This window comes from Hemiscyllium ocellatum, chromosome 44 (genome assembly GCF_020745735.1).
Source record: "Hemiscyllium ocellatum isolate sHemOce1 chromosome 44, sHemOce1.pat.X.cur, whole genome shotgun sequence".
Lineage (NCBI taxonomy): Eukaryota > Metazoa > Chordata > Chondrichthyes > Orectolobiformes > Hemiscylliidae > Hemiscyllium > Hemiscyllium ocellatum.
In genome coordinates, this window is record NC_083444.1 from 16,704,128 (window position 1) to 16,728,298 (window position 24,171).

The window sequence follows — 24,171 nt, forward strand, 5'->3', positions numbered from 1 at the left end:
CCGTGCCAGATCTGCCAACCTGTCCACGAAACCTAGTTTCTCAGCGGGAGCGGGGCTGCTGTTGGCCATGAGCAACTCTGAGCCGGGCTACTGCTCGCTAATCTCTCTCACTGGCAAACTTTCAAGCTGCTGGACAATCGCCTTTCCGGCATTTCACTTTGGCTTCCGCTTTCGCACCTCACAGTTTACCTTCCTGCTCAGTACAGCTGTCGGACAAGTCGCGCATCTGCACTACAGCTGCCTATTCGAACAGCGCCGCTGCTGTTTGTCTCCCTGATCGGCGGCCATGGCTGTGACGGCGCTGCGCTGAGCAATGCTTTTAAGCAAAGTGAGATCTCAGACGGATCGTGTTCAAGAGCACGTGTCCCTGGCTCTCCGGGAGTCTGTATTGTATGCACTGTTTTTTATGTCGCTGGACTGTCTTGTGTGTGCAAATGTCGTTGTTACCGTTTTGTAGTGATTGAAACTGGGATTTGAGGTTCCTGATTTCCCTGAAAACTGGTTGAATGGTAAGGCTTGGGGCCTGGCTTTGCTGCTCCTCTCCCTCGTAAAATTGCTGTTTCTCTATGTCCAGCTGTTACTGTGAATTGTTTGGGAAAGTGTGAATCGTTGAATCAAATTCAAGAAAAGAGCACCTCTCCAGCATGCGCCTCGTTCCAATTGCTGTCACCTTTTCACCAGCTGTCTGGGGAACGCAGAGAGGAGCTCCAAAAACAACACCGCTTGACGGCAGCTTGTCTCTCAATGCTGTGTCCTTCGAAGAAAACACATCCGTGGTTCAGGAGAGAGCAAAAGCAGGCACCAGTGACGAGCTTAAGACTCCACCTCGGCATCGGGATCATTCTGCGCTCGCCGTTCTGGCAGAAATGTGACGAGATCTGACTCAAAGGTGCGAAAAGGGCGGCTCTTACAATTGGCCCGTAGGCAGATTTCACTCGCACGTCCCAATTTAAACAAGGGACGGGACGAAACGAGTCGAGGTTCCGCCGAGATTCGAACTCGGATCGCTGGATTCAAAGTCCAGAGTGCTAACCGTTACACCACGGAACCAGCAGGGCGGCCTGCTTTAGGCCAGGCCTGAGCTGTCCTGCATTCACACTTGCAGCAACGCTCTCAGAATCTGGTCTCTTGCTGCTGCGCCCGTGGCAGGGAATACTTGGGTGGTACAGGGTAGAGCAAAAGTAGCTCGCGCGCTTGACGCCGGGGAGTGTCGCAAACCAGCCCACATCCATCATGGGTGCAAGAATTTGCGAAACCGGCAGTTTTGTCAAAGACGATCGCTCACGCTGCCAGCGAAAAGGCTCCACCGAGATTTGAACTCGGATCGCTGGATTCAGAGTCCAGAGTGCTCACCATTACACCATGGAACCCCTAGATGGCAGCGCCGCCGAATCACTGCTCAAGGATGTTTGCCTCCTTCGTCAAGCGTGGAAACAGCAACGACAAGGATCACGACGGCAACTGTGGATCTGCTGATCCAGCAGCTCGTGCACTCGGTCTTGCTCAAGTGCAACCACGCTGTCACGGCCTGCTGCCCTGTAAGGCCGGTGGCCCGCGCCTCCGAAATCCACTTTGCCGAAGTTTTCGGAAGCAGCTCGGGCCGTGCCAGATCTGCCAACCTGTCCACGAAACCTAGTTTCTCAGCGGGAGCGGGGCTGCTGTTGGCCATGAGCAACTCTGAGCCGGGCTACTGCTCGCTAATCTCTCTCACTGGCAAACTTTCAAGCTGCTGGACAATCGCCTTTCCGGCATTTCACTTTGGCTTCCGCTTTCGCACCTCACAGTTTACCTTCCTGCTCAGTACAGCTGTCGGACAAGTCGCGCATCTGCACTACAGCTGCCTATTCGAACAGCGCCGCTGCTGTTTGTCTCCCTGATCGGCGGCCATGGCTGTGACGGCGCTGCGCTGAGCAATGCTTTTAAGCAAAGTGAGATCTCAGACGGATCGTGTTCAAGAGCACGTGTCCCTGGCTCTCCGGGAGTCTGTATTGTATGCACTGTTTTTTATGTCGCTGGACTGTCTTGTGTGTGCAAATGTCGTTGTTACCGTTTTGTAGTGATTGAAACTGGGATTTGAGGTTCCTGATTTCCCTGAAAACTGGTTGAATGGTAAGGCTTGGGGCCTGGCTTTGCTGCTCCTCTCCCTCGTAAAATTGCTGTTTCTCTATGTCCAGCTGTTACTGTGAATTGTTTGGGAAAGTGTGAATCGTTGAATCAAATTCAAGAAAAGAGCACCTCTCCAGCATGCGCCTCGTTCCAATTGCTGTCACCTTTTCACCAGCTGTCTGGGGAACGCAGAGAGGAGCTCCAAAAACAACACCGCTTGACGGCAGCTTGTCTCTCAATGCTGTGTCCTTCGAAGAAAACACATCCGTGGTTCAGGAGAGAGCAAAAGCAGGCACCAGTGACGAGCTTAAGACTCCACCTCGGCATCGGGATCATTCTGCGCTCGCCGTTCTGGCAGAAATGTGACGAGATCTGACTCAAAGGTGCGAAAAGGGCGGCTCTTACAATTGGCCCGTAGGCAGATTTCACTCGCACGTCCCAATTTAAACAAGGGACGGGACGAAACGAGTCGAGGTTCCGCCGAGATTCGAACTCGGATCGCTGGATTCAAAGTCCAGAGTGCTAACCGTTACACCACGGAACCAGCAGGGCGGCCTGCTTTAGGCCAGGCCTGAGCTGTCCTGCATTCACACTTGCAGCAACGCTCTCAGAATCTGGTCTCTTGCTGCTGCGCCCGTGGCAGGGAATACTTGGGTGGTACAGGGTAGAGCAAAAGTAGCTCGCGCGCTTGACGCCGGGGAGTGTCGCAAACCAGCCCACATCCATCATGGGTGCAAGAATTTGCGAAACCGGCAGTTTTGTCAAAGACGATCGCTCACGCTGCCAGCGAAAAGGCTCCACCGAGATTTGAACTCGGATCGCTGGATTCAGAGTCCAGAGTGCTCACCATTACACCATGGAACCCCTAGATGGCAGCGCCGCCGAATCACTGCTCAAGGATGTTTGCCTCCTTCGTCAAGCGTGGAAACAGCAACGACAAGGATCACGACGGCAACTGTGGATCTGCTGATCCAGCAGCTCGTGCACTCGGTCTTGCTCAAGTGCAACCACGCTGTCACGGCCTGCTGCCCTGTAAGGCCGGTGGCCCGCGCCTCCGAAATCCACTTTGCCGAAGTTTTCGGAAGCAGCTCGGGCCGTGCCAGATCTGCCAACCTGTCCACGAAACCTAGTTTCTCAGCGGGAGCGGGGCTGCTGTTGGCCATGAGCAACTCTGAGCCGGGCTACTGCTCGCTAATCTCTCTCACTGGCAAACTTTCAAGCTGCTGGACAATCGCCTTTCCGGCATTTCACTTTGGCTTCCGCTTTCGCACCTCACAGTTTACCTTCCTGCTCAGTACAGCTGTCGGACAAGTCGCGCATCTGCACTACAGCTGCCTATTCGAACAGCGCCGCTGCTGTTTGTCTCCCTGATCGGCGGCCATGGCTGTGACGGCGCTGCGCTGAGCAATGCTTTTAAGCAAAGTGAGATCTCAGACGGATCGTGTTCAAGAGCACGTGTCCCTGGCTCTCCGGGAGTCTGTATTGTATGCACTGTTTTTTATGTCGCTGGACTGTCTTGTGTGTGCAAATGTCGTTGTTACCGTTTTGTAGTGATTGAAACTGGGATTTGAGGTTCCTGATTTCCCTGAAAACTGGTTGAATGGTAAGGCTTGGGGCCTGGCTTTGCTGCTCCTCTCCCTCGTAAAATTGCTGTTTCTCTATGTCCAGCTGTTACTGTGAATTGTTTGGGAAAGTGTGAATCGTTGAATCAAATTCAAGAAAAGAGCACCTCTCCAGCATGCGCCTCGTTCCAATTGCTGTCACCTTTTCACCAGCTGTCTGGGGAACGCAGAGAGGAGCTCCAAAAACAACACCGCTTGACGGCAGCTTGTCTCTCAATGCTGTGTCCTTCGAAGAAAACACATCCGTGGTTCAGGAGAGAGCAAAAGCAGGCACCAGTGACGAGCTTAAGACTCCACCTCGGCATCGGGATCATTCTGCGCTCGCCGTTCTGGCAGAAATGTGACGAGATCTGACTCAAAGGTGCGAAAAGGGCGGCTCTTACAATTGGCCCGTAGGCAGATTTCACTCGCACGTCCCAATTTAAACAAGGGACGGGACGAAACGAGTCGAGGTTCCGCCGAGATTCGAACTCGGATCGCTGGATTCAAAGTCCAGAGTGCTAACCGTTACACCACGGAACCAGCAGGGCGGCCTGCTTTAGGCCAGGCCTGAGCTGTCCTGCATTCACACTTGCAGCAACGCTCTCAGAATCTGGTCTCTTGCTGCTGCGCCCGTGGCAGGGAATACTTGGGTGGTACAGGGTAGAGCAAAAGTAGCTCGCGCGCTTGACGCCGGGGAGTGTCGCAAACCAGCCCACATCCATCATGGGTGCAAGAATTTGCGAAACCGGCAGTTTTGTCAAAGACGATCGCTCACGCTGCCAGCGAAAAGGCTCCACCGAGATTTGAACTCGGATCGCTGGATTCAGAGTCCAGAGTGCTCACCATTACACCATGGAACCCCTAGATGGCAGCGCCGCCGAATCACTGCTCAAGGATGTTTGCCTCCTTCGTCAAGCGTGGAAACAGCAACGACAAGGATCACGACGGCAACTGTGGATCTGCTGATCCAGCAGCTCGTGCACTCGGTCTTGCTCAAGTGCAACCACGCTGTCACGGCCTGCTGCCCTGTAAGGCCGGTGGCCCGCGCCTCCGAAATCCACTTTGCCGAAGTTTTCGGAAGCAGCTCGGGCCGTGCCAGATCTGCCAACCTGTCCACGAAACCTAGTTTCTCAGCGGGAGCGGGGCTGCTGTTGGCCATGAGCAACTCTGAGCCGGGCTACTGCTCGCTAATCTCTCTCACTGGCAAACTTTCAAGCTGCTGGACAATCGCCTTTCCGGCATTTCACTTTGGCTTCCGCTTTCGCACCTCACAGTTTACCTTCCTGCTCAGTACAGCTGTCGGACAAGTCGCGCATCTGCACTACAGCTGCCTATTCGAACAGCGCCGCTGCTGTTTGTCTCCCTGATCGGCGGCCATGGCTGTGACGGCGCTGCGCTGAGCAATGCTTTTAAGCAAAGTGAGATCTCAGACGGATCGTGTTCAAGAGCACGTGTCCCTGGCTCTCCGGGAGTCTGTATTGTATGCACTGTTTTTTATGTCGCTGGACTGTCTTGTGTGTGCAAATGTCGTTGTTACCGTTTTGTAGTGATTGAAACTGGGATTTGAGGTTCCTGATTTCCCTGAAAACTGGTTGAATGGTAAGGCTTGGGGCCTGGCTTTGCTGCTCCTCTCCCTCGTAAAATTGCTGTTTCTCTATGTCCAGCTGTTACTGTGAATTGTTTGGGAAAGTGTGAATCGTTGAATCAAATTCAAGAAAAGAGCACCTCTCCAGCATGCGCCTCGTTCCAATTGCTGTCACCTTTTCACCAGCTGTCTGGGGAACGCAGAGAGGAGCTCCAAAAACAACACCGCTTGACGGCAGCTTGTCTCTCAATGCTGTGTCCTTCGAAGAAAACACATCCGTGGTTCAGGAGAGAGCAAAAGCAGGCACCAGTGACGAGCTTAAGACTCCACCTCGGCATCGGGATCATTCTGCGCTCGCCGTTCTGGCAGAAATGTGACGAGATCTGACTCAAAGGTGCGAAAAGGGCGGCTCTTACAATTGGCCCGTAGGCAGATTTCACTCGCACGTCCCAATTTAAACAAGGGACGGGACGAAACGAGTCGAGGTTCCGCCGAGATTCGAACTCGGATCGCTGGATTCAAAGTCCAGAGTGCTAACCGTTACACCACGGAACCAGCAGGGCGGCCTGCTTTAGGCCAGGCCTGAGCTGTCCTGCATTCACACTTGCAGCAACGCTCTCAGAATCTGGTCTCTTGCTGCTGCGCCCGTGGCAGGGAATACTTGGGTGGTACAGGGTAGAGCAAAAGTAGCTCGCGCGCTTGACGCCGGGGAGTGTCGCAAACCAGCCCACATCCATCATGGGTGCAAGAATTTGCGAAACCGGCAGTTTTGTCAAAGACGATCGCTCACGCTGCCAGCGAAAAGGCTCCACCGAGATTTGAACTCGGATCGCTGGATTCAGAGTCCAGAGTGCTCACCATTACACCATGGAACCCCTAGATGGCAGCGCCGCCGAATCACTGCTCAAGGATGTTTGCCTCCTTCGTCAAGCGTGGAAACAGCAACGACAAGGATCACGACGGCAACTGTGGATCTGCTGATCCAGCAGCTCGTGCACTCGGTCTTGCTCAAGTGCAACCACGCTGTCACGGCCTGCTGCCCTGTAAGGCCGGTGGCCCGCGCCTCCGAAATCCACTTTGCCGAAGTTTTCGGAAGCAGCTCGGGCCGTGCCAGATCTGCCAACCTGTCCACGAAACCTAGTTTCTCAGCGGGAGCGGGGCTGCTGTTGGCCATGAGCAACTCTGAGCCGGGCTACTGCTCGCTAATCTCTCTCACTGGCAAACTTTCAAGCTGCTGGACAATCGCCTTTCCGGCATTTCACTTTGGCTTCCGCTTTCGCACCTCACAGTTTACCTTCCTGCTCAGTACAGCTGTCGGACAAGTCGCGCATCTGCACTACAGCTGCCTATTCGAACAGCGCCGCTGCTGTTTGTCTCCCTGATCGGCGGCCATGGCTGTGACGGCGCTGCGCTGAGCAATGCTTTTAAGCAAAGTGAGATCTCAGACGGATCGTGTTCAAGAGCACGTGTCCCTGGCTCTCCGGGAGTCTGTATTGTATGCACTGTTTTTTATGTCGCTGGACTGTCTTGTGTGTGCAAATGTCGTTGTTACCGTTTTGTAGTGATTGAAACTGGGATTTGAGGTTCCTGATTTCCCTGAAAACTGGTTGAATGGTAAGGCTTGGGGCCTGGCTTTGCTGCTCCTCTCCCTCGTAAAATTGCTGTTTCTCTATGTCCAGCTGTTACTGTGAATTGTTTGGGAAAGTGTGAATCGTTGAATCAAATTCAAGAAAAGAGCACCTCTCCAGCATGCGCCTCGTTCCAATTGCTGTCACCTTTTCACCAGCTGTCTGGGGAACGCAGAGAGGAGCTCCAAAAACAACACCGCTTGACGGCAGCTTGTCTCTCAATGCTGTGTCCTTCGAAGAAAACACATCCGTGGTTCAGGAGAGAGCAAAAGCAGGCACCAGTGACGAGCTTAAGACTCCACCTCGGCATCGGGATCATTCTGCGCTCGCCGTTCTGGCAGAAATGTGACGAGATCTGACTCAAAGGTGCGAAAAGGGCGGCTCTTACAATTGGCCCGTAGGCAGATTTCACTCGCACGTCCCAATTTAAACAAGGGACGGGACGAAACGAGTCGAGGTTCCGCCGAGATTCGAACTCGGATCGCTGGATTCAAAGTCCAGAGTGCTAACCGTTACACCACGGAACCAGCAGGGCGGCCTGCTTTAGGCCAGGCCTGAGCTGTCCTGCATTCACACTTGCAGCAACGCTCTCAGAATCTGGTCTCTTGCTGCTGCGCCCGTGGCAGGGAATACTTGGGTGGTACAGGGTAGAGCAAAAGTAGCTCGCGCGCTTGACGCCGGGGAGTGTCGCAAACCAGCCCACATCCATCATGGGTGCAAGAATTTGCGAAACCGGCAGTTTTGTCAAAGACGATCGCTCACGCTGCCAGCGAAAAGGCTCCACCGAGATTTGAACTCGGATCGCTGGATTCAGAGTCCAGAGTGCTCACCATTACACCATGGAACCCCTAGATGGCAGCGCCGCCGAATCACTGCTCAAGGATGTTTGCCTCCTTCGTCAAGCGTGGAAACAGCAACGACAAGGATCACGACGGCAACTGTGGATCTGCTGATCCAGCAGCTCGTGCACTCGGTCTTGCTCAAGTGCAACCACGCTGTCACGGCCTGCTGCCCTGTAAGGCCGGTGGCCCGCGCCTCCGAAATCCACTTTGCCGAAGTTTTCGGAAGCAGCTCGGGCCGTGCCAGATCTGCCAACCTGTCCACGAAACCTAGTTTCTCAGCGGGAGCGGGGCTGCTGTTGGCCATGAGCAACTCTGAGCCGGGCTACTGCTCGCTAATCTCTCTCACTGGCAAACTTTCAAGCTGCTGGACAATCGCCTTTCCGGCATTTCACTTTGGCTTCCGCTTTCGCACCTCACAGTTTACCTTCCTGCTCAGTACAGCTGTCGGACAAGTCGCGCATCTGCACTACAGCTGCCTATTCGAACAGCGCCGCTGCTGTTTGTCTCCCTGATCGGCGGCCATGGCTGTGACGGCGCTGCGCTGAGCAATGCTTTTAAGCAAAGTGAGATCTCAGACGGATCGTGTTCAAGAGCACGTGTCCCTGGCTCTCCGGGAGTCTGTATTGTATGCACTGTTTTTTATGTCGCTGGACTGTCTTGTGTGTGCAAATGTCGTTGTTACCGTTTTGTAGTGATTGAAACTGGGATTTGAGGTTCCTGATTTCCCTGAAAACTGGTTGAATGGTAAGGCTTGGGGCCTGGCTTTGCTGCTCCTCTCCCTCGTAAAATTGCTGTTTCTCTATGTCCAGCTGTTACTGTGAATTGTTTGGGAAAGTGTGAATCGTTGAATCAAATTCAAGAAAAGAGCACCTCTCCAGCATGCGCCTCGTTCCAATTGCTGTCACCTTTTCACCAGCTGTCTGGGGAACGCAGAGAGGAGCTCCAAAAACAACACCGCTTGACGGCAGCTTGTCTCTCAATGCTGTGTCCTTCGAAGAAAACACATCCGTGGTTCAGGAGAGAGCAAAAGCAGGCACCAGTGACGAGCTTAAGACTCCACCTCGGCATCGGGATCATTCTGCGCTCGCCGTTCTGGCAGAAATGTGACGAGATCTGACTCAAAGGTGCGAAAAGGGCGGCTCTTACAATTGGCCCGTAGGCAGATTTCACTCGCACGTCCCAATTTAAACAAGGGACGGGACGAAACGAGTCGAGGTTCCGCCGAGATTCGAACTCGGATCGCTGGATTCAAAGTCCAGAGTGCTAACCGTTACACCACGGAACCAGCAGGGCGGCCTGCTTTAGGCCAGGCCTGAGCTGTCCTGCATTCACACTTGCAGCAACGCTCTCAGAATCTGGTCTCTTGCTGCTGCGCCCGTGGCAGGGAATACTTGGGTGGTACAGGGTAGAGCAAAAGTAGCTCGCGCGCTTGACGCCGGGGAGTGTCGCAAACCAGCCCACATCCATCATGGGTGCAAGAATTTGCGAAACCGGCAGTTTTGTCAAAGACGATCGCTCACGCTGCCAGCGAAAAGGCTCCACCGAGATTTGAACTCGGATCGCTGGATTCAGAGTCCAGAGTGCTCACCATTACACCATGGAACCCCTAGATGGCAGCGCCGCCGAATCACTGCTCAAGGATGTTTGCCTCCTTCGTCAAGCGTGGAAACAGCAACGACAAGGATCACGACGGCAACTGTGGATCTGCTGATCCAGCAGCTCGTGCACTCGGTCTTGCTCAAGTGCAACCACGCTGTCACGGCCTGCTGCCCTGTAAGGCCGGTGGCCCGCGCCTCCGAAATCCACTTTGCCGAAGTTTTCGGAAGCAGCTCGGGCCGTGCCAGATCTGCCAACCTGTCCACGAAACCTAGTTTCTCAGCGGGAGCGGGGCTGCTGTTGGCCATGAGCAACTCTGAGCCGGGCTACTGCTCGCTAATCTCTCTCACTGGCAAACTTTCAAGCTGCTGGACAATCGCCTTTCCGGCATTTCACTTTGGCTTCCGCTTTCGCACCTCACAGTTTACCTTCCTGCTCAGTACAGCTGTCGGACAAGTCGCGCATCTGCACTACAGCTGCCTATTCGAACAGCGCCGCTGCTGTTTGTCTCCCTGATCGGCGGCCATGGCTGTGACGGCGCTGCGCTGAGCAATGCTTTTAAGCAAAGTGAGATCTCAGACGGATCGTGTTCAAGAGCACGTGTCCCTGGCTCTCCGGGAGTCTGTATTGTATGCACTGTTTTTTATGTCGCTGGACTGTCTTGTGTGTGCAAATGTCGTTGTTACCGTTTTGTAGTGATTGAAACTGGGATTTGAGGTTCCTGATTTCCCTGAAAACTGGTTGAATGGTAAGGCTTGGGGCCTGGCTTTGCTGCTCCTCTCCCTCGTAAAATTGCTGTTTCTCTATGTCCAGCTGTTACTGTGAATTGTTTGGGAAAGTGTGAATCGTTGAATCAAATTCAAGAAAAGAGCACCTCTCCAGCATGCGCCTCGTTCCAATTGCTGTCACCTTTTCACCAGCTGTCTGGGGAACGCAGAGAGGAGCTCCAAAAACAACACCGCTTGACGGCAGCTTGTCTCTCAATGCTGTGTCCTTCGAAGAAAACACATCCGTGGTTCAGGAGAGAGCAAAAGCAGGCACCAGTGACGAGCTTAAGACTCCACCTCGGCATCGGGATCATTCTGCGCTCGCCGTTCTGGCAGAAATGTGACGAGATCTGACTCAAAGGTGCGAAAAGGGCGGCTCTTACAATTGGCCCGTAGGCAGATTTCACTCGCACGTCCCAATTTAAACAAGGGACGGGACGAAACGAGTCGAGGTTCCGCCGAGATTCGAACTCGGATCGCTGGATTCAAAGTCCAGAGTGCTAACCGTTACACCACGGAACCAGCAGGGCGGCCTGCTTTAGGCCAGGCCTGAGCTGTCCTGCATTCACACTTGCAGCAACGCTCTCAGAATCTGGTCTCTTGCTGCTGCGCCCGTGGCAGGGAATACTTGGGTGGTACAGGGTAGAGCAAAAGTAGCTCGCGCGCTTGACGCCGGGGAGTGTCGCAAACCAGCCCACATCCATCATGGGTGCAAGAATTTGCGAAACCGGCAGTTTTGTCAAAGACGATCGCTCACGCTGCCAGCGAAAAGGCTCCACCGAGATTTGAACTCGGATCGCTGGATTCAGAGTCCAGAGTGCTCACCATTACACCATGGAACCCCTAGATGGCAGCGCCGCCGAATCACTGCTCAAGGATGTTTGCCTCCTTCGTCAAGCGTGGAAACAGCAACGACAAGGATCACGACGGCAACTGTGGATCTGCTGATCCAGCAGCTCGTGCACTCGGTCTTGCTCAAGTGCAACCACGCTGTCACGGCCTGCTGCCCTGTAAGGCCGGTGGCCCGCGCCTCCGAAATCCACTTTGCCGAAGTTTTCGGAAGCAGCTCGGGCCGTGCCAGATCTGCCAACCTGTCCACGAAACCTAGTTTCTCAGCGGGAGCGGGGCTGCTGTTGGCCATGAGCAACTCTGAGCCGGGCTACTGCTCGCTAATCTCTCTCACTGGCAAACTTTCAAGCTGCTGGACAATCGCCTTTCCGGCATTTCACTTTGGCTTCCGCTTTCGCACCTCACAGTTTACCTTCCTGCTCAGTACAGCTGTCGGACAAGTCGCGCATCTGCACTACAGCTGCCTATTCGAACAGCGCCGCTGCTGTTTGTCTCCCTGATCGGCGGCCATGGCTGTGACGGCGCTGCGCTGAGCAATGCTTTTAAGCAAAGTGAGATCTCAGACGGATCGTGTTCAAGAGCACGTGTCCCTGGCTCTCCGGGAGTCTGTATTGTATGCACTGTTTTTTATGTCGCTGGACTGTCTTGTGTGTGCAAATGTCGTTGTTACCGTTTTGTAGTGATTGAAACTGGGATTTGAGGTTCCTGATTTCCCTGAAAACTGGTTGAATGGTAAGGCTTGGGGCCTGGCTTTGCTGCTCCTCTCCCTCGTAAAATTGCTGTTTCTCTATGTCCAGCTGTTACTGTGAATTGTTTGGGAAAGTGTGAATCGTTGAATCAAATTCAAGAAAAGAGCACCTCTCCAGCATGCGCCTCGTTCCAATTGCTGTCACCTTTTCACCAGCTGTCTGGGGAACGCAGAGAGGAGCTCCAAAAACAACACCGCTTGACGGCAGCTTGTCTCTCAATGCTGTGTCCTTCGAAGAAAACACATCCGTGGTTCAGGAGAGAGCAAAAGCAGGCACCAGTGACGAGCTTAAGACTCCACCTCGGCATCGGGATCATTCTGCGCTCGCCGTTCTGGCAGAAATGTGACGAGATCTGACTCAAAGGTGCGAAAAGGGCGGCTCTTACAATTGGCCCGTAGGCAGATTTCACTCGCACGTCCCAATTTAAACAAGGGACGGGACGAAACGAGTCGAGGTTCCGCCGAGATTCGAACTCGGATCGCTGGATTCAAAGTCCAGAGTGCTAACCGTTACACCACGGAACCAGCAGGGCGGCCTGCTTTAGGCCAGGCCTGAGCTGTCCTGCATTCACACTTGCAGCAACGCTCTCAGAATCTGGTCTCTTGCTGCTGCGCCCGTGGCAGGGAATACTTGGGTGGTACAGGGTAGAGCAAAAGTAGCTCGCGCGCTTGACGCCGGGGAGTGTCGCAAACCAGCCCACATCCATCATGGGTGCAAGAATTTGCGAAACCGGCAGTTTTGTCAAAGACGATCGCTCACGCTGCCAGCGAAAAGGCTCCACCGAGATTTGAACTCGGATCGCTGGATTCAGAGTCCAGAGTGCTCACCATTACACCATGGAACCCCTAGATGGCAGCGCCGCCGAATCACTGCTCAAGGATGTTTGCCTCCTTCGTCAAGCGTGGAAACAGCAACGACAAGGATCACGACGGCAACTGTGGATCTGCTGATCCAGCAGCTCGTGCACTCGGTCTTGCTCAAGTGCAACCACGCTGTCACGGCCTGCTGCCCTGTAAGGCCGGTGGCCCGCGCCTCCGAAATCCACTTTGCCGAAGTTTTCGGAAGCAGCTCGGGCCGTGCCAGATCTGCCAACCTGTCCACGAAACCTAGTTTCTCAGCGGGAGCGGGGCTGCTGTTGGCCATGAGCAACTCTGAGCCGGGCTACTGCTCGCTAATCTCTCTCACTGGCAAACTTTCAAGCTGCTGGACAATCGCCTTTCCGGCATTTCACTTTGGCTTCCGCTTTCGCACCTCACAGTTTACCTTCCTGCTCAGTACAGCTGTCGGACAAGTCGCGCATCTGCACTACAGCTGCCTATTCGAACAGCGCCGCTGCTGTTTGTCTCCCTGATCGGCGGCCATGGCTGTGACGGCGCTGCGCTGAGCAATGCTTTTAAGCAAAGTGAGATCTCAGACGGATCGTGTTCAAGAGCACGTGTCCCTGGCTCTCCGGGAGTCTGTATTGTATGCACTGTTTTTTATGTCGCTGGACTGTCTTGTGTGTGCAAATGTCGTTGTTACCGTTTTGTAGTGATTGAAACTGGGATTTGAGGTTCCTGATTTCCCTGAAAACTGGTTGAATGGTAAGGCTTGGGGCCTGGCTTTGCTGCTCCTCTCCCTCGTAAAATTGCTGTTTCTCTATGTCCAGCTGTTACTGTGAATTGTTTGGGAAAGTGTGAATCGTTGAATCAAATTCAAGAAAAGAGCACCTCTCCAGCATGCGCCTCGTTCCAATTGCTGTCACCTTTTCACCAGCTGTCTGGGGAACGCAGAGAGGAGCTCCAAAAACAACACCGCTTGACGGCAGCTTGTCTCTCAATGCTGTGTCCTTCGAAGAAAACACATCCGTGGTTCAGGAGAGAGCAAAAGCAGGCACCAGTGACGAGCTTAAGACTCCACCTCGGCATCGGGATCATTCTGCGCTCGCCGTTCTGGCAGAAATGTGACGAGATCTGACTCAAAGGTGCGAAAAGGGCGGCTCTTACAATTGGCCCGTAGGCAGATTTCACTCGCACGTCCCAATTTAAACAAGGGACGGGACGAAACGAGTCGAGGTTCCGCCGAGATTCGAACTCGGATCGCTGGATTCAAAGTCCAGAGTGCTAACCGTTACACCACGGAACCAGCAGGGCGGCCTGCTTTAGGCCAGGCCTGAGCTGTCCTGCATTCACACTTGCAGCAACGCTCTCAGAATCTGGTCTCTTGCTGCTGCGCCCGTGGCAGGGAATACTTGGGTGGTACAGGGTAGAGCAAAAGTAGCTCGCGCGCTTGACGCCGGGGAGTGTCGCAAACCAGCCCACATCCATCATGGGTGCAAGAATTTGCGAAACCGGCAGTTTTGTCAAAGACGATCGCTCACGCTGCCAGCGAAAAGGCTCCACCGAGATTTGAACTCGGATCGCTGGATTCAGAGTCCAGAGTGCTCACCATTACACCATGGAACCCCTAGATGGCAGCGCCGCCGAATCACTGCTCAAGGATGTTTGCCTCCTTCGTCAAGCGTGGAAACAGCAACGACAAGGATCACGACGGCAACTGTGGATCTGCTGATCCAGCAGCTCGTGCACTCGGTCTTGCTCAAGTGCAACCACGCTGTCACGGCCTGCTGCCCTGTAAGGCCGGTGGCCCGCGCCTCCGAAATCCACTTTGCCGAAGTTTTCGGAAGCAGCTCGGGCCGTGCCAGATCTGCCAACCTGTCCACGAAACCTAGTTTCTCAGCGGGAGCGGGGCTGCTGTTGGCCATGAGCAACTCTGAGCCGGGCTACTGCTCGCTAATCTCTCTCACTGGCAAACTTTCAAGCTGCTGGACAATCGCCTTTCCGGCATTTCACTTTGGCTTCCGCTTTCGCACCTCACAGTTTACCTTCCTGCTCAGTACAGCTGTCGGACAAGTCGCGCATCTGCACTACAGCTGCCTATTCGAACAGCGCCGCTGCTGTTTGTCTCCCTGATCGGCGGCCATGGCTGTGACGGCGCTGCGCTGAGCAATGCTTTTAAGCAAAGTGAGATCTCAGACGGATCGTGTTCAAGAGCACGTGTCCCTGGCTCTCCGGGAGTCTGTATTGTATGCACTGTTTTTTATGTCGCTGGACTGTCTTGTGTGTGCAAATGTCGTTGTTACCGTTTTGTAGTGATTGAAACTGGGATTTGAGGTTCCTGATTTCCCTGAAAACTGGTTGAATGGTAAGGCTTGGGGCCTGGCTTTGCTGCTCCTCTCCCTCGTAAAATTGCTGTTTCTCTATGTCCAGCTGTTACTGTGAATTGTTTGGGAAAGTGTGAATCGTTGAATCAAATTCAAGAAAAGAGCACCTCTCCAGCATGCGCCTCGTTCCAATTGCTGTCACCTTTTCACCAGCTGTCTGGGGAACGCAGAGAGGAGCTCCAAAAACAACACCGCTTGACGGCAGCTTGTCTCTCAATGCTGTGTCCTTCGAAGAAAACACATCCGTGGTTCAGGAGAGAGCAAAAGCAGGCACCAGTGACGAGCTTAAGACTCCACCTCGGCATCGGGATCATTCTGCGCTCGCCGTTCTGGCAGAAATGTGACGAGATCTGACTCAAAGGTGCGAAAAGGGCGGCTCTTACAATTGGCCCGTAGGCAGATTTCACTCGCACGTCCCAATTTAAACAAGGGACGGGACGAAACGAGTCGAGGTTCCGCCGAGATTCGAACTCGGATCGCTGGATTCAAAGTCCAGAGTGCTAACCGTTACACCACGGAACCAGCAGGGCGGCCTGCTTTAGGCCAGGCCTGAGCTGTCCTGCATTCACACTTGCAGCAACGCTCTCAGAATCTGGTCTCTTGCTGCTGCGCCCGTGGCAGGGAATACTTGGGTGGTACAGGGTAGAGCAAAAGTAGCTCGCGCGCTTGACGCCGGGGAGTGTCGCAAACCAGCCCACATCCATCATGGGTGCAAGAATTTGCGAAACCGGCAGTTTTGTCAAAGACGATCGCTCACGCTGCCAGCGAAAAGGCTCCACCGAGATTTGAACTCGGATCGCTGGATTCAGAGTCCAGAGTGCTCACCATTACACCATGGAACCCCTAGATGGCAGCGCCGCCGAATCACTGCTCAAGGATGTTTGCCTCCTTCGTCAAGCGTGGAAACAGCAACGACAAGGATCACGACGGCAACTGTGGATCTGCTGATCCAGCAGCTCGTGCACTCGGTCTTGCTCAAGTGCAACCACGCTGTCACGGCCTGCTGCCCTGTAAGGCCGGTGGCCCGCGCCTCCGAAATCCACTTTGCCGAAGTTTTCGGAAGCAGCTCGGGCCGTGCCAGATCTGCCAACCTGTCCACGAAACCTAGTTTCTCAGCGGGAGCGGGGCTGCTGTTGGCCATGAGCAACTCTGAGCCGGGCTACTGCTCGCTAATCTCTCTCACTGGCAAACTTTCAAGCTGCTGGACAATCGCCTTTCCGGCATTTCACTTTGGCTTCCGCTTTCGCACCTCACAGTTTACCTTCCTGCTCAGTACAGCTGTCGGACAAGTCGCGCATCTGCACTACAGCTGCCTATTCGAACAGCGCCGCTGCTGTTTGTCTCCCTGATCGGCGGCCATGGCTGTGACGGCGCTGCGCTGAGCAATGCTTTTAAGCAAAGTGAGATCTCAGACGGATCGTGTTCAAGAGCACGTGTCCCTGGCTCTCCGGGAGTCTGTATTGTATGCACTGTTTTTTATGTCGCTGGACTGTCTTGTGTGTGCAAATGTCGTTGTTACCGTTTTGTAGTGATTGAAACTGGGATTTGAGGTTCCTGATTTCCCTGAAAACTGGTTGAATGGTAAGGCTTGGGGCCTGGCTTTGCTGCTCCTCTCCCTCGTAAAATTGCTGTTTCTCTATGTCCAGCTGTTACTGTGAATTGTTTGGGAAAGTGTGAATCGTTGAATCAAATTCAAGAAAAGAGCACCTCTCCAGCATGCGCCTCGTTCCAATTGCTGTCACCTTTTCACCAGCTGTCTGGGGAACGCAGAGAGGAGCTCCAAAAACAACACCGCTTGACGGCAGCTTGTCTCTCAATGCTGTGTCCTTCGAAGAAAACACATCCGTGGTTCAGGAGAGAGCAAAAGCAGGCACCAGTGACGAGCTTAAGACTCCACCTCGGCATCGGGATCATTCTGCGCTCGCCGTTCTGGCAGAAATGTGACGAGATCTGACTCAAAGGTGCGAAAAGGGCGGCTCTTACAATTGGCCCGTAGGCAGATTTCACTCGCACGTCCCAATTTAAACAAGGGACGGGACGAAACGAGTCGAGGTTCCGCCGAGATTCGAACTCGGATCGCTGGATTCAAAGTCCAGAGTGCTAACCGTTACACCACGGAACCAGCAGGGCGGCCTGCTTTAGGCCAGGCCTGAGCTGTCCTGCATTCACACTTGCAGCAACGCTCTCAGAATCTGGTCTCTTGCTGCTGCGCCCGTGGCAGGGAATACTTGGGTGGTACAGGGTAGAGCAAAAGTAGCTCGCGCGCTTGACGCCGGGGAGTGTCGCAAACCAGCCCACATCCATCATGGGTGCAAGAATTTGCGAAACCGGCAGTTTTGTCAAAGACGATCGCTCACGCTGCCAGCGAAAAGGCTCCACCGAGATTTGAACTCGGATCGCTGGATTCAGAGTCCAGAGTGCTCACCATTACACCATGGAACCCCTAGATGGCAGCGCCGCCGAATCACTGCTCAAGGATGTTTGCCTCCTTCGTCAAGCGTGGAAACAGCAACGACAAGGATCACGACGGCAACTGTGGATCTGCTGATCCAGCAGCTCGTGCACTCGGTCTTGCTCAAGTGCAACCACGCTGTCACGGCCTGCTGCCCTGTAAGGCCGGTGGCCCGCGCCTCCGAAATCCACTTTGCCGAAGTTTTCGGAAGCAGCTCGGGCCGTGCCAGATCTGCCAACCTGTCCACGAAACCTAGTTTCTCAGCGGGAGCGGGGCTGCTGTTGGCCATGAGCAACTCTGAGCCGGGCTACTGCTCGCTAATCTCTCTCACTGGCAAACTTTCAAGCTGCTGGACAATCGCCTTTCCGGCATTTCACTTTGGCTTCCGCTTTCGCACCTCACAGTTTACCTTCCTGCTCAGTACAGCTGTCGGACAAGTCGCGCATCTGCACTACAGCTGCCTATTCGAACAGCGCCGCTGCTGTTTGTCTCCCTGATCGGCGGCCATGGCTGTGACGGCGCTGCGCTGAGCAATGCTTTTAAGCAAAGTGAGATCTCAGACGGATCGTGTTCAAGAGCACGTGTCCCTGGCTCTCCGGGAGTCTGTATTGTATGCACTGTTTTTTATGTCGCTGGACTGTCTTGTGTGTGCAAATGTCGTTGTTACCGTTTTGTAGTGATTGAAACTGGGATTTGAGGTTCCTGATTTCCCTGAAAACTGGTTGAATGGTAAGGCTTGGGGCCTGGCTTTGCTGCTCCTCTCCCTCGTAAAATTGCTGTTTCTCTATGTCCAGCTGTTACTGTGAATTGTTTGGGAAAGTGTGAATCGTTGAATCAAATTCAAGAAAAGAGCACCTCTCCAGCATGCGCCTCGTTCCAATTGCTGTCACCTTTTCACCAGCTGTCTGGGGAACGCAGAGAGGAGCTCCAAAAACAACACCGCTTGACGGCAGCTTGTCTCTCAATGCTGTGTCCTTCGAAGAAAACACATCCGTGGTTCAGGAGAGAGCAAAAGCAGGCACCAGTGACGAGCTTAAGACTCCACCTCGGCATCGGGATCATTCTGCGCTCGCCGTTCTGGCAGAAATGTGACGAGATCTGACTCAAAGGTGCGAAAAGGGCGGCTCTTACAATTGGCCCGTAGGCAGATTTCACTCGCACGTCCCAATTTAAACAAGGGACGGGACGAAACGAGTCGAGGTTCCGCCGAGATTCGAACTCGGATCGCTGGATTCAAAGTCCAGAGTGCTAACCGTTACACCACGGAACCAGCAGGGCGGCCTGCTTTAGGCCAGGCCTGAGCTGTCCTGCATTCACACTTGCAGCAACGCTCTCAGAATCTGGTCTCTTGCTGCTGCGCCCGTGGCAGGGAATACTTGGGTGGTACAGGGTAGAGCAAAAGTAGCTCGCGCGCTTGACGCCGGGGAGTGTCGCAAACCAGCCCACATCCATCATGGGTGCAAGAATTTGCGAAACCGGCAGTTTTGTCAAAGACGATCGCTCACGCTGCCAGCGAAAAGGCTCCACCGAGATTTGAACTCGGATCGCTGGATTCAGAGTCCAGAGTGCTCACCATTACACCATGGAACCCCTAGATGGCAGCGCCGCCGAATCACTGCTCAAGGATGTTTGCCTCCTTCGTCAAGCGTGGAAACAGCAACGACAAGGATCACGACGGCAACTGTGGATCTGCTGATCCAGCAGCTCGTGCACTCGGTCTTGCTCAAGTGCAACCACGCTGTCACGGCCTGCTGCCCTGTAAGGCCGGTGGCCCGCGCCTCCGAAATCCACTTTGCCGAAGTTTTCGGAAGCAGCTCGGGCCGTGCCAGATCTGCCAACCTGTCCACGAAACCTAGTTTCTCAGCGGGAGCGGGGCTGCTGTTGGCCATGAGCAACTCTGAGCCGGGCTACTGCTCGCTAATCTCTCTCACTGGCAAACTTTCAAGCTGCTGGACAATCGCCTTTCCGGCATTTCACTTTGGCTTCCGCTTTCGCACCTCACAGTTTACCTTCCTGCTCAGTACAGCTGTCGGACAAGTCGCGCATCTGCACTACAGCTGCCTATTCGAACAGCGCCGCTGCTGTTTGTCTCCCTGATCGGCGGCCATGGCTGTGACGGCGCTGCGCTGAGCAATGCTTTTAAGCAAAGTGAGATCTCAGACGGATCGTGTTCAAGAGCACGTGTCCCTGGCTCTCCGGGAGTCTGTATTGTATGCACTGTTTTTTATGTCGCTGGACTGTCTTGTGTGTGCAAATGTCGTTGTTACCGTTTTGTAGTGATTGAAACTGGGATTTGAGGTTCCTGATTTCCCTGAAAACTGGTTGAATGGTAAGGCTTGGGGCCTGGCTTTGCTGCTCCTCTCCCTCGTAAAATTGCTGTTTCTCTATGTCCAGCTGTTACTGTGAATTGTTTGGGAAAGTGTGAATCGTTGAATCAAATTCAAGAAAAGAGCACCTCTCCAGCATGCGCCTCGTTCCAATTGCTGTCACCTTTTCACCAGCTGTCTGGGGAACGCAGAGAGGAGCTCCAAAAACAACACCGCTTGACGGCAGCTTGTCTCTCAATGCTGTGTCCTTCGAAGAAAACACATCCGTGGTTCAGGAGAGAGCAAAAGCAGGCACCAGTGACGAGCTTAAGACTCCACCTCGGCATCGGGATCATTCTGCGCTCGCCGTTCTGGCAGAAATGTGACGAGATCTGACTCAAAGGTGCGAAAAGGGCGGCTCTTACAATTGGCCCGTAGGCAGATTTCACTCGCACGTCCCAATTTAAACAAGGGACGGGACGAAACGAGTCGAGGTTCCGCCGAGATTCGAACTCGGATCGCTGGATTCAAAGTCCAGAGTGCTAACCGTTACACCACGGAACCAGCAGGGCGGCCTGCTTTAGGCCAGGCCTGAGCTGTCCTGCATTCACACTTGCAGCAACGCTCTCAGAATCTGGTCTCTTGCTGCTGCGCCCGTGGCAGGGAATACTTGGGTGGTACAGGGTAGAGCAAAAGTAGCTCGCGCGCTTGACGCCGGGGAGTGTCGCAAACCAGCCCACATCCATCATGGGTGCAAGAATTTGCGAAACCGGCAGTTTTGTCAAAGACGATCGCTCACGCTGCCAGCGAAAAGGCTCCACCGAGATTTGAACTCGGATCGCTGGATTCAGAGTCCAGAGTGCTCACCATTACACCATGGAACCCCTAGATGGCAGCGCCGCCGAATCACTGCTCAAGGATGTTTGCCTCCTTCGTCAAGCGTGGAAACAGCAACGACAAGGATCACGACGGCAACTGTGGATCTGCTGATCCAGCAGCTCGTGCACTCGGTCTTGCTCAAGTGCAACCACGCTGTCACGGCCTGCTGCCCTGTAAGGCCGGTGGCCCGCGCCTCCGAAATCCACTTTGCCGAAGTTTTCGGAAGCAGCTCGGGCCGTGCCAGATCTGCCAACCTGTCCACGAAACCTAGTTTCTCAGCGGGAGCGGGGCTGCTGTTGGCCATGAGCAACTCTGAGCCGGGCTACTGCTCGCTAATCTCTCTCACTGGCAAACTTTCAAGCTGCTGGACAATCGCCTTTCCGGCATTTCACTTTGGCTTCCGCTTTCGCACCTCACAGTTTACCTTCCTGCTCAGTACAGCTGTCGGACAAGTCGCGCATCTGCACTACAGCTGCCTATTCGAACAGCGCCGCTGCTGTTTGTCTCCCTGATCGGCGGCCATGGCTGTGACGGCGCTGCGCTGAGCAATGCTTTTAAGCAAAGTGAGATCTCAGACGGATCGTGTTCAAGAGCACGTGTCCCTGGCTCTCCGGGAGTCTGTATTGTATGCACTGTTTTTTATGTCGCTGGACTGTCTTGTGTGTGCAAATGTCGTTGTTACCGTTTTGTAGTGATTGAAACTGGGATTTGAGGTTCCTGATTTCCCTGAAAACTGGTTGAATGGTAAGGCTTGGGGCCTGGCTTTGCTGCTCCTCTCCCTCGTAAAATTGCTGTTTCTCTATGTCCAGCTGTTACTGTGAATTGTTTGGGAAAGTGTGAATCGTTGAATCAAATTCAAGAAAAGAGCACCTCTCCAGCATGCGCCTCGTTCCAATTGCTGTCACCTTTTCACCAGCTGTCTGGGGAACGCAGAGAGGAGCTCCAAAAACAACACCGCTTGACGGCAGCTTGTCTCTCAATGCTGTGTCCTTCGAAGAAAACACATCCGTGGTTCAGGAGAGAGCAAAAGCAGGCACCAGTGACGAGCTTAAGACTCCACCTCGGCATCGGGATCATTCTGCGCTCGCCGTTCTGGCAGAAATGTGACGAGATCTGACTCAAAGGTGCGAAAAGGGCGGCTCTTACAATTGGCCCGTAGGCAGATTTCACTCGCACGTCCCAATTTAAACAAGGGACGGGACGAAACGAGTCGAGGTTCCGCCGAGATTCGAACTCGGATCGCTGGATTCAAAGTCCAGAGTGCTAACCGTTACACCACGGAACCAGCAGGGCGGCCTGCTTTAGGCCAGGCCTGAGCTGTCCTGCATTCACACTTGCAGCAACGCTCTCAGAATCTGGTCTCTTGCTGCTGCGCCCGTGGCAGGGAATACTTGGGTGGTACAGGGTAGAGCAAAAGTAGCTCGCGCGCTTGACGCCGGGGAGTGTCGCAAACCAGCCCACATCCATCATGGGTGCAAGAATTTGCGAAACCGGCAGTTTTGTCAAAGACGATCGCTCACGCTGCCAGCGAAAAGGCTCCACCGAGATTTGAACTCGGATCGCTGGATTCAGAGTCCAGAGTGCTCACCATTACACCATGGAACCCCTAGATGGCAGCGCCGCCGAATCACTGCTCAAGGATGTTTGCCTCCTTCGTCAAGCGTGGAAACAGCAACGACAAGGATCACGACGGCAACTGTGGATCTGCTGATCCAGCAGCTCGTGCACTCGGTCTTGCTCAAGTGCAACCACGCTGTCACGGCCTGCTGCCCTGTAAGGCCGGTGGCCCGCGCCTCCGAAATCCACTTTGCCGAAGTTTTCGGAAGCAGCTCGGGCCGTGCCAGATCTGCCAACCTGTCCACGAAACCTAGTTTCTCAGCGGGAGCGGGGCTGCTGTTGGCCATGAGCAACTCTGAGCCGGGCTACTGCTCGCTAATCTCTCTCACTGGCAAACTTTCAAGCTGCTGGACAATCGCCTTTCCGGCATTTCACTTTGGCTTCCGCTTTCGCACCTCACAGTTTACCTTCCTGCTCAGTACAGCTGTCGGACAAGTCGCGCATCTGCACTACAGCTGCCTATTCGAACAGCGCCGCTGCTGTTTGTCTCCCTGATCGGCGGCCATGGCTGTGACGGCGCTGCGCTGAGCAATGCTTTTAAGCAAAGTGAGATCTCAGACGGATCGTGTTCAAGAGCACGTGTCCCTGGCTCTCCGGGAGTCTGTATTGTATGCACTGTTTTTTATGTCGCTGGACTGTCTTGTGTGTGCAAATGTCGTTGTTACCGTTTTGTAGTGATTGAAACTGGGATTTGAGGTTCCTGATTTCCCTGAAAACTGGTTGAATGGTAAGGCTTGGGGCCTGGCTTTGCTGCTCCTCTCCCTCGTAAAATTGCTGTTTCTCTATGTCCAGCTGTTACTGTGAATTGTTTGGGAAAGTGTGAATCGTTGAATCAAATTCAAGAAAAGAGCACCTCTCCAGCATGCGCCTCGTTCCAATTGCTGTCACCTTTTCACCAGCTGTCTGGGGAACGCAGAGAGGAGCTCCAAAAACAACACCGCTTGACGGCAGCTTGTCTCTCAATGCTGTGTCCTTCGAAGAAAACACATCCGTGGTTCAGGAGAGAGCAAAAGCAGGCACCAGTGACGAGCTTAAGACTCCACCTCGGCATCGGGATCATTCTGCGCTCGCCGTTCTGGCAGAAATGTGACGAGATCTGACTCAAAGGTGCGAAAAGGGCGGCTCTTACAATTGGCCCGTAGGCAGATTTCACTCGCACGTCCCAATTTAAACAAGGGACGGGACGAAACGAGTCGAGGTTCCGCCGAGATTCGAACTCGGATCGCTGGATTCAAAGTCCAGAGTGCTAACCGTTACACCACGGAACCAGCAGGGCGGCCTGCTTTAGGCCAGGCCTGAGCTGTCCTGCATTCACACTTGCAGCAACGCTCTCAGAATCTGGTCTCTTGCTGCTGCGCCCGTGGCAGGGAATACTTGGGTGGTACAGGGTAGAGCAAAAGTAGCTCGCGCGCTTGACGCCGGGGAGTGTCGCAAACCAGCCCACATCCATCATGGGTGCAAGAATTTGCGAAACCGGCAGTTTTGTCAAAGACGATCGCTCACGCTGCCAGCGAAAAGGCTCCACCGAGATTTGAACTCGGATCGCTGGATTCAGAGTCCAGAGTGCTCACCATTACACCATGGAACCCCTAGATGGCAGCGCCGCCGAATCACTGCTCAAGGATGTTTGCCTCCTTCGTCAAGCGTGGAAACAGCAACGACAAGGATCACGACGGCAACTGTGGATCTGCTGATCCAGCAGCTCGTGCACTCGGTCTTGCTCAAGTGCAACCACGCTGTCACGGCCTGCTGCCCTGTAAGGCCGGTGGCCCGCGCCTCCGAAATCCACTTTGCCGAAGTTTTCGGAAGCAGCTCGGGCCGTGCCAGATCTGCCAACCTGTCCACGAAACCTAGTTTCTCAGCGGGAGCGGGGCTGCTGTTGGCCATGAGCAACTCTGAGCCGGGCTACTGCTCGCTAATCTCTCTCACTGGCAAACTTTCAAGCTGCTGGACAATCGCCTTTCCGGCATTTCACTTTGGCTTCCGCTT

The 24,171-nt window shown here is 54.1% G+C and overlaps 30 non-coding genes across 30 annotated transcripts; all 30 read right to left on the reverse strand.

Moving 5' to 3' along the window:
• Positions 1-978: 978 nt before the first annotated feature.
• trnaq-uug (transfer RNA glutamine (anticodon UUG)) lies at positions 979-1,050 on the reverse strand. The gene has a single exon. It is a non-coding gene; the product is annotated as a tRNA-Gln (tRNA).
• A 248-nt stretch (positions 1,051-1,298) lies between these two features.
• Positions 1,299-1,370, reverse strand: trnaq-cug (transfer RNA glutamine (anticodon CUG)). Its single transcript has one exon. It is a non-coding gene; the product is annotated as a tRNA-Gln (tRNA).
• Positions 1,371-2,578: 1,208 nt separating this feature from the next.
• trnaq-uug (transfer RNA glutamine (anticodon UUG)) lies at positions 2,579-2,650 on the reverse strand. Its single transcript has one exon. It is a non-coding gene; the product is annotated as a tRNA-Gln (tRNA).
• A 248-nt stretch (positions 2,651-2,898) lies between these two features.
• On the reverse strand, positions 2,899-2,970 carry trnaq-cug (transfer RNA glutamine (anticodon CUG)). The gene has a single exon. It is a non-coding gene; the product is annotated as a tRNA-Gln (tRNA).
• A 1,208-nt stretch (positions 2,971-4,178) lies between these two features.
• Positions 4,179-4,250, reverse strand: trnaq-uug (transfer RNA glutamine (anticodon UUG)). The gene has a single exon. It is a non-coding gene; the product is annotated as a tRNA-Gln (tRNA).
• A 248-nt stretch (positions 4,251-4,498) lies between these two features.
• trnaq-cug (transfer RNA glutamine (anticodon CUG)) lies at positions 4,499-4,570 on the reverse strand. Its single transcript has one exon. It is a non-coding gene; the product is annotated as a tRNA-Gln (tRNA).
• A 1,208-nt stretch (positions 4,571-5,778) lies between these two features.
• Positions 5,779-5,850, reverse strand: trnaq-uug (transfer RNA glutamine (anticodon UUG)). Its single transcript has one exon. It is a non-coding gene; the product is annotated as a tRNA-Gln (tRNA).
• A 248-nt stretch (positions 5,851-6,098) lies between these two features.
• trnaq-cug (transfer RNA glutamine (anticodon CUG)) lies at positions 6,099-6,170 on the reverse strand. The gene has a single exon. It is a non-coding gene; the product is annotated as a tRNA-Gln (tRNA).
• Positions 6,171-7,378: 1,208 nt separating this feature from the next.
• On the reverse strand, positions 7,379-7,450 carry trnaq-uug (transfer RNA glutamine (anticodon UUG)). Its single transcript has one exon. It is a non-coding gene; the product is annotated as a tRNA-Gln (tRNA).
• Positions 7,451-7,698: 248 nt separating this feature from the next.
• trnaq-cug (transfer RNA glutamine (anticodon CUG)) lies at positions 7,699-7,770 on the reverse strand. Its single transcript has one exon. It is a non-coding gene; the product is annotated as a tRNA-Gln (tRNA).
• Positions 7,771-8,978: 1,208 nt separating this feature from the next.
• trnaq-uug (transfer RNA glutamine (anticodon UUG)) lies at positions 8,979-9,050 on the reverse strand. The gene has a single exon. It is a non-coding gene; the product is annotated as a tRNA-Gln (tRNA).
• A 248-nt stretch (positions 9,051-9,298) lies between these two features.
• trnaq-cug (transfer RNA glutamine (anticodon CUG)) lies at positions 9,299-9,370 on the reverse strand. The gene has a single exon. It is a non-coding gene; the product is annotated as a tRNA-Gln (tRNA).
• Positions 9,371-10,578: 1,208 nt separating this feature from the next.
• trnaq-uug (transfer RNA glutamine (anticodon UUG)) lies at positions 10,579-10,650 on the reverse strand. The gene has a single exon. It is a non-coding gene; the product is annotated as a tRNA-Gln (tRNA).
• A 248-nt stretch (positions 10,651-10,898) lies between these two features.
• Positions 10,899-10,970, reverse strand: trnaq-cug (transfer RNA glutamine (anticodon CUG)). The gene has a single exon. It is a non-coding gene; the product is annotated as a tRNA-Gln (tRNA).
• Positions 10,971-12,178: 1,208 nt separating this feature from the next.
• trnaq-uug (transfer RNA glutamine (anticodon UUG)) lies at positions 12,179-12,250 on the reverse strand. Its single transcript has one exon. It is a non-coding gene; the product is annotated as a tRNA-Gln (tRNA).
• Positions 12,251-12,498: 248 nt separating this feature from the next.
• On the reverse strand, positions 12,499-12,570 carry trnaq-cug (transfer RNA glutamine (anticodon CUG)). The gene has a single exon. It is a non-coding gene; the product is annotated as a tRNA-Gln (tRNA).
• Positions 12,571-13,778: 1,208 nt separating this feature from the next.
• On the reverse strand, positions 13,779-13,850 carry trnaq-uug (transfer RNA glutamine (anticodon UUG)). Its single transcript has one exon. It is a non-coding gene; the product is annotated as a tRNA-Gln (tRNA).
• Positions 13,851-14,098: 248 nt separating this feature from the next.
• Positions 14,099-14,170, reverse strand: trnaq-cug (transfer RNA glutamine (anticodon CUG)). Its single transcript has one exon. It is a non-coding gene; the product is annotated as a tRNA-Gln (tRNA).
• A 1,208-nt stretch (positions 14,171-15,378) lies between these two features.
• trnaq-uug (transfer RNA glutamine (anticodon UUG)) lies at positions 15,379-15,450 on the reverse strand. Its single transcript has one exon. It is a non-coding gene; the product is annotated as a tRNA-Gln (tRNA).
• A 248-nt stretch (positions 15,451-15,698) lies between these two features.
• Positions 15,699-15,770, reverse strand: trnaq-cug (transfer RNA glutamine (anticodon CUG)). The gene has a single exon. It is a non-coding gene; the product is annotated as a tRNA-Gln (tRNA).
• A 1,208-nt stretch (positions 15,771-16,978) lies between these two features.
• trnaq-uug (transfer RNA glutamine (anticodon UUG)) lies at positions 16,979-17,050 on the reverse strand. Its single transcript has one exon. It is a non-coding gene; the product is annotated as a tRNA-Gln (tRNA).
• Positions 17,051-17,298: 248 nt separating this feature from the next.
• On the reverse strand, positions 17,299-17,370 carry trnaq-cug (transfer RNA glutamine (anticodon CUG)). The gene has a single exon. It is a non-coding gene; the product is annotated as a tRNA-Gln (tRNA).
• A 1,208-nt stretch (positions 17,371-18,578) lies between these two features.
• trnaq-uug (transfer RNA glutamine (anticodon UUG)) lies at positions 18,579-18,650 on the reverse strand. Its single transcript has one exon. It is a non-coding gene; the product is annotated as a tRNA-Gln (tRNA).
• Positions 18,651-18,898: 248 nt separating this feature from the next.
• Positions 18,899-18,970, reverse strand: trnaq-cug (transfer RNA glutamine (anticodon CUG)). The gene has a single exon. It is a non-coding gene; the product is annotated as a tRNA-Gln (tRNA).
• A 1,208-nt stretch (positions 18,971-20,178) lies between these two features.
• Positions 20,179-20,250, reverse strand: trnaq-uug (transfer RNA glutamine (anticodon UUG)). The gene has a single exon. It is a non-coding gene; the product is annotated as a tRNA-Gln (tRNA).
• Positions 20,251-20,498: 248 nt separating this feature from the next.
• On the reverse strand, positions 20,499-20,570 carry trnaq-cug (transfer RNA glutamine (anticodon CUG)). The gene has a single exon. It is a non-coding gene; the product is annotated as a tRNA-Gln (tRNA).
• Positions 20,571-21,778: 1,208 nt separating this feature from the next.
• trnaq-uug (transfer RNA glutamine (anticodon UUG)) lies at positions 21,779-21,850 on the reverse strand. Its single transcript has one exon. It is a non-coding gene; the product is annotated as a tRNA-Gln (tRNA).
• Positions 21,851-22,098: 248 nt separating this feature from the next.
• Positions 22,099-22,170, reverse strand: trnaq-cug (transfer RNA glutamine (anticodon CUG)). The gene has a single exon. It is a non-coding gene; the product is annotated as a tRNA-Gln (tRNA).
• A 1,208-nt stretch (positions 22,171-23,378) lies between these two features.
• On the reverse strand, positions 23,379-23,450 carry trnaq-uug (transfer RNA glutamine (anticodon UUG)). The gene has a single exon. It is a non-coding gene; the product is annotated as a tRNA-Gln (tRNA).
• Positions 23,451-23,698: 248 nt separating this feature from the next.
• On the reverse strand, positions 23,699-23,770 carry trnaq-cug (transfer RNA glutamine (anticodon CUG)). The gene has a single exon. It is a non-coding gene; the product is annotated as a tRNA-Gln (tRNA).
• Positions 23,771-24,171: the final 401 nt, after the last annotated feature.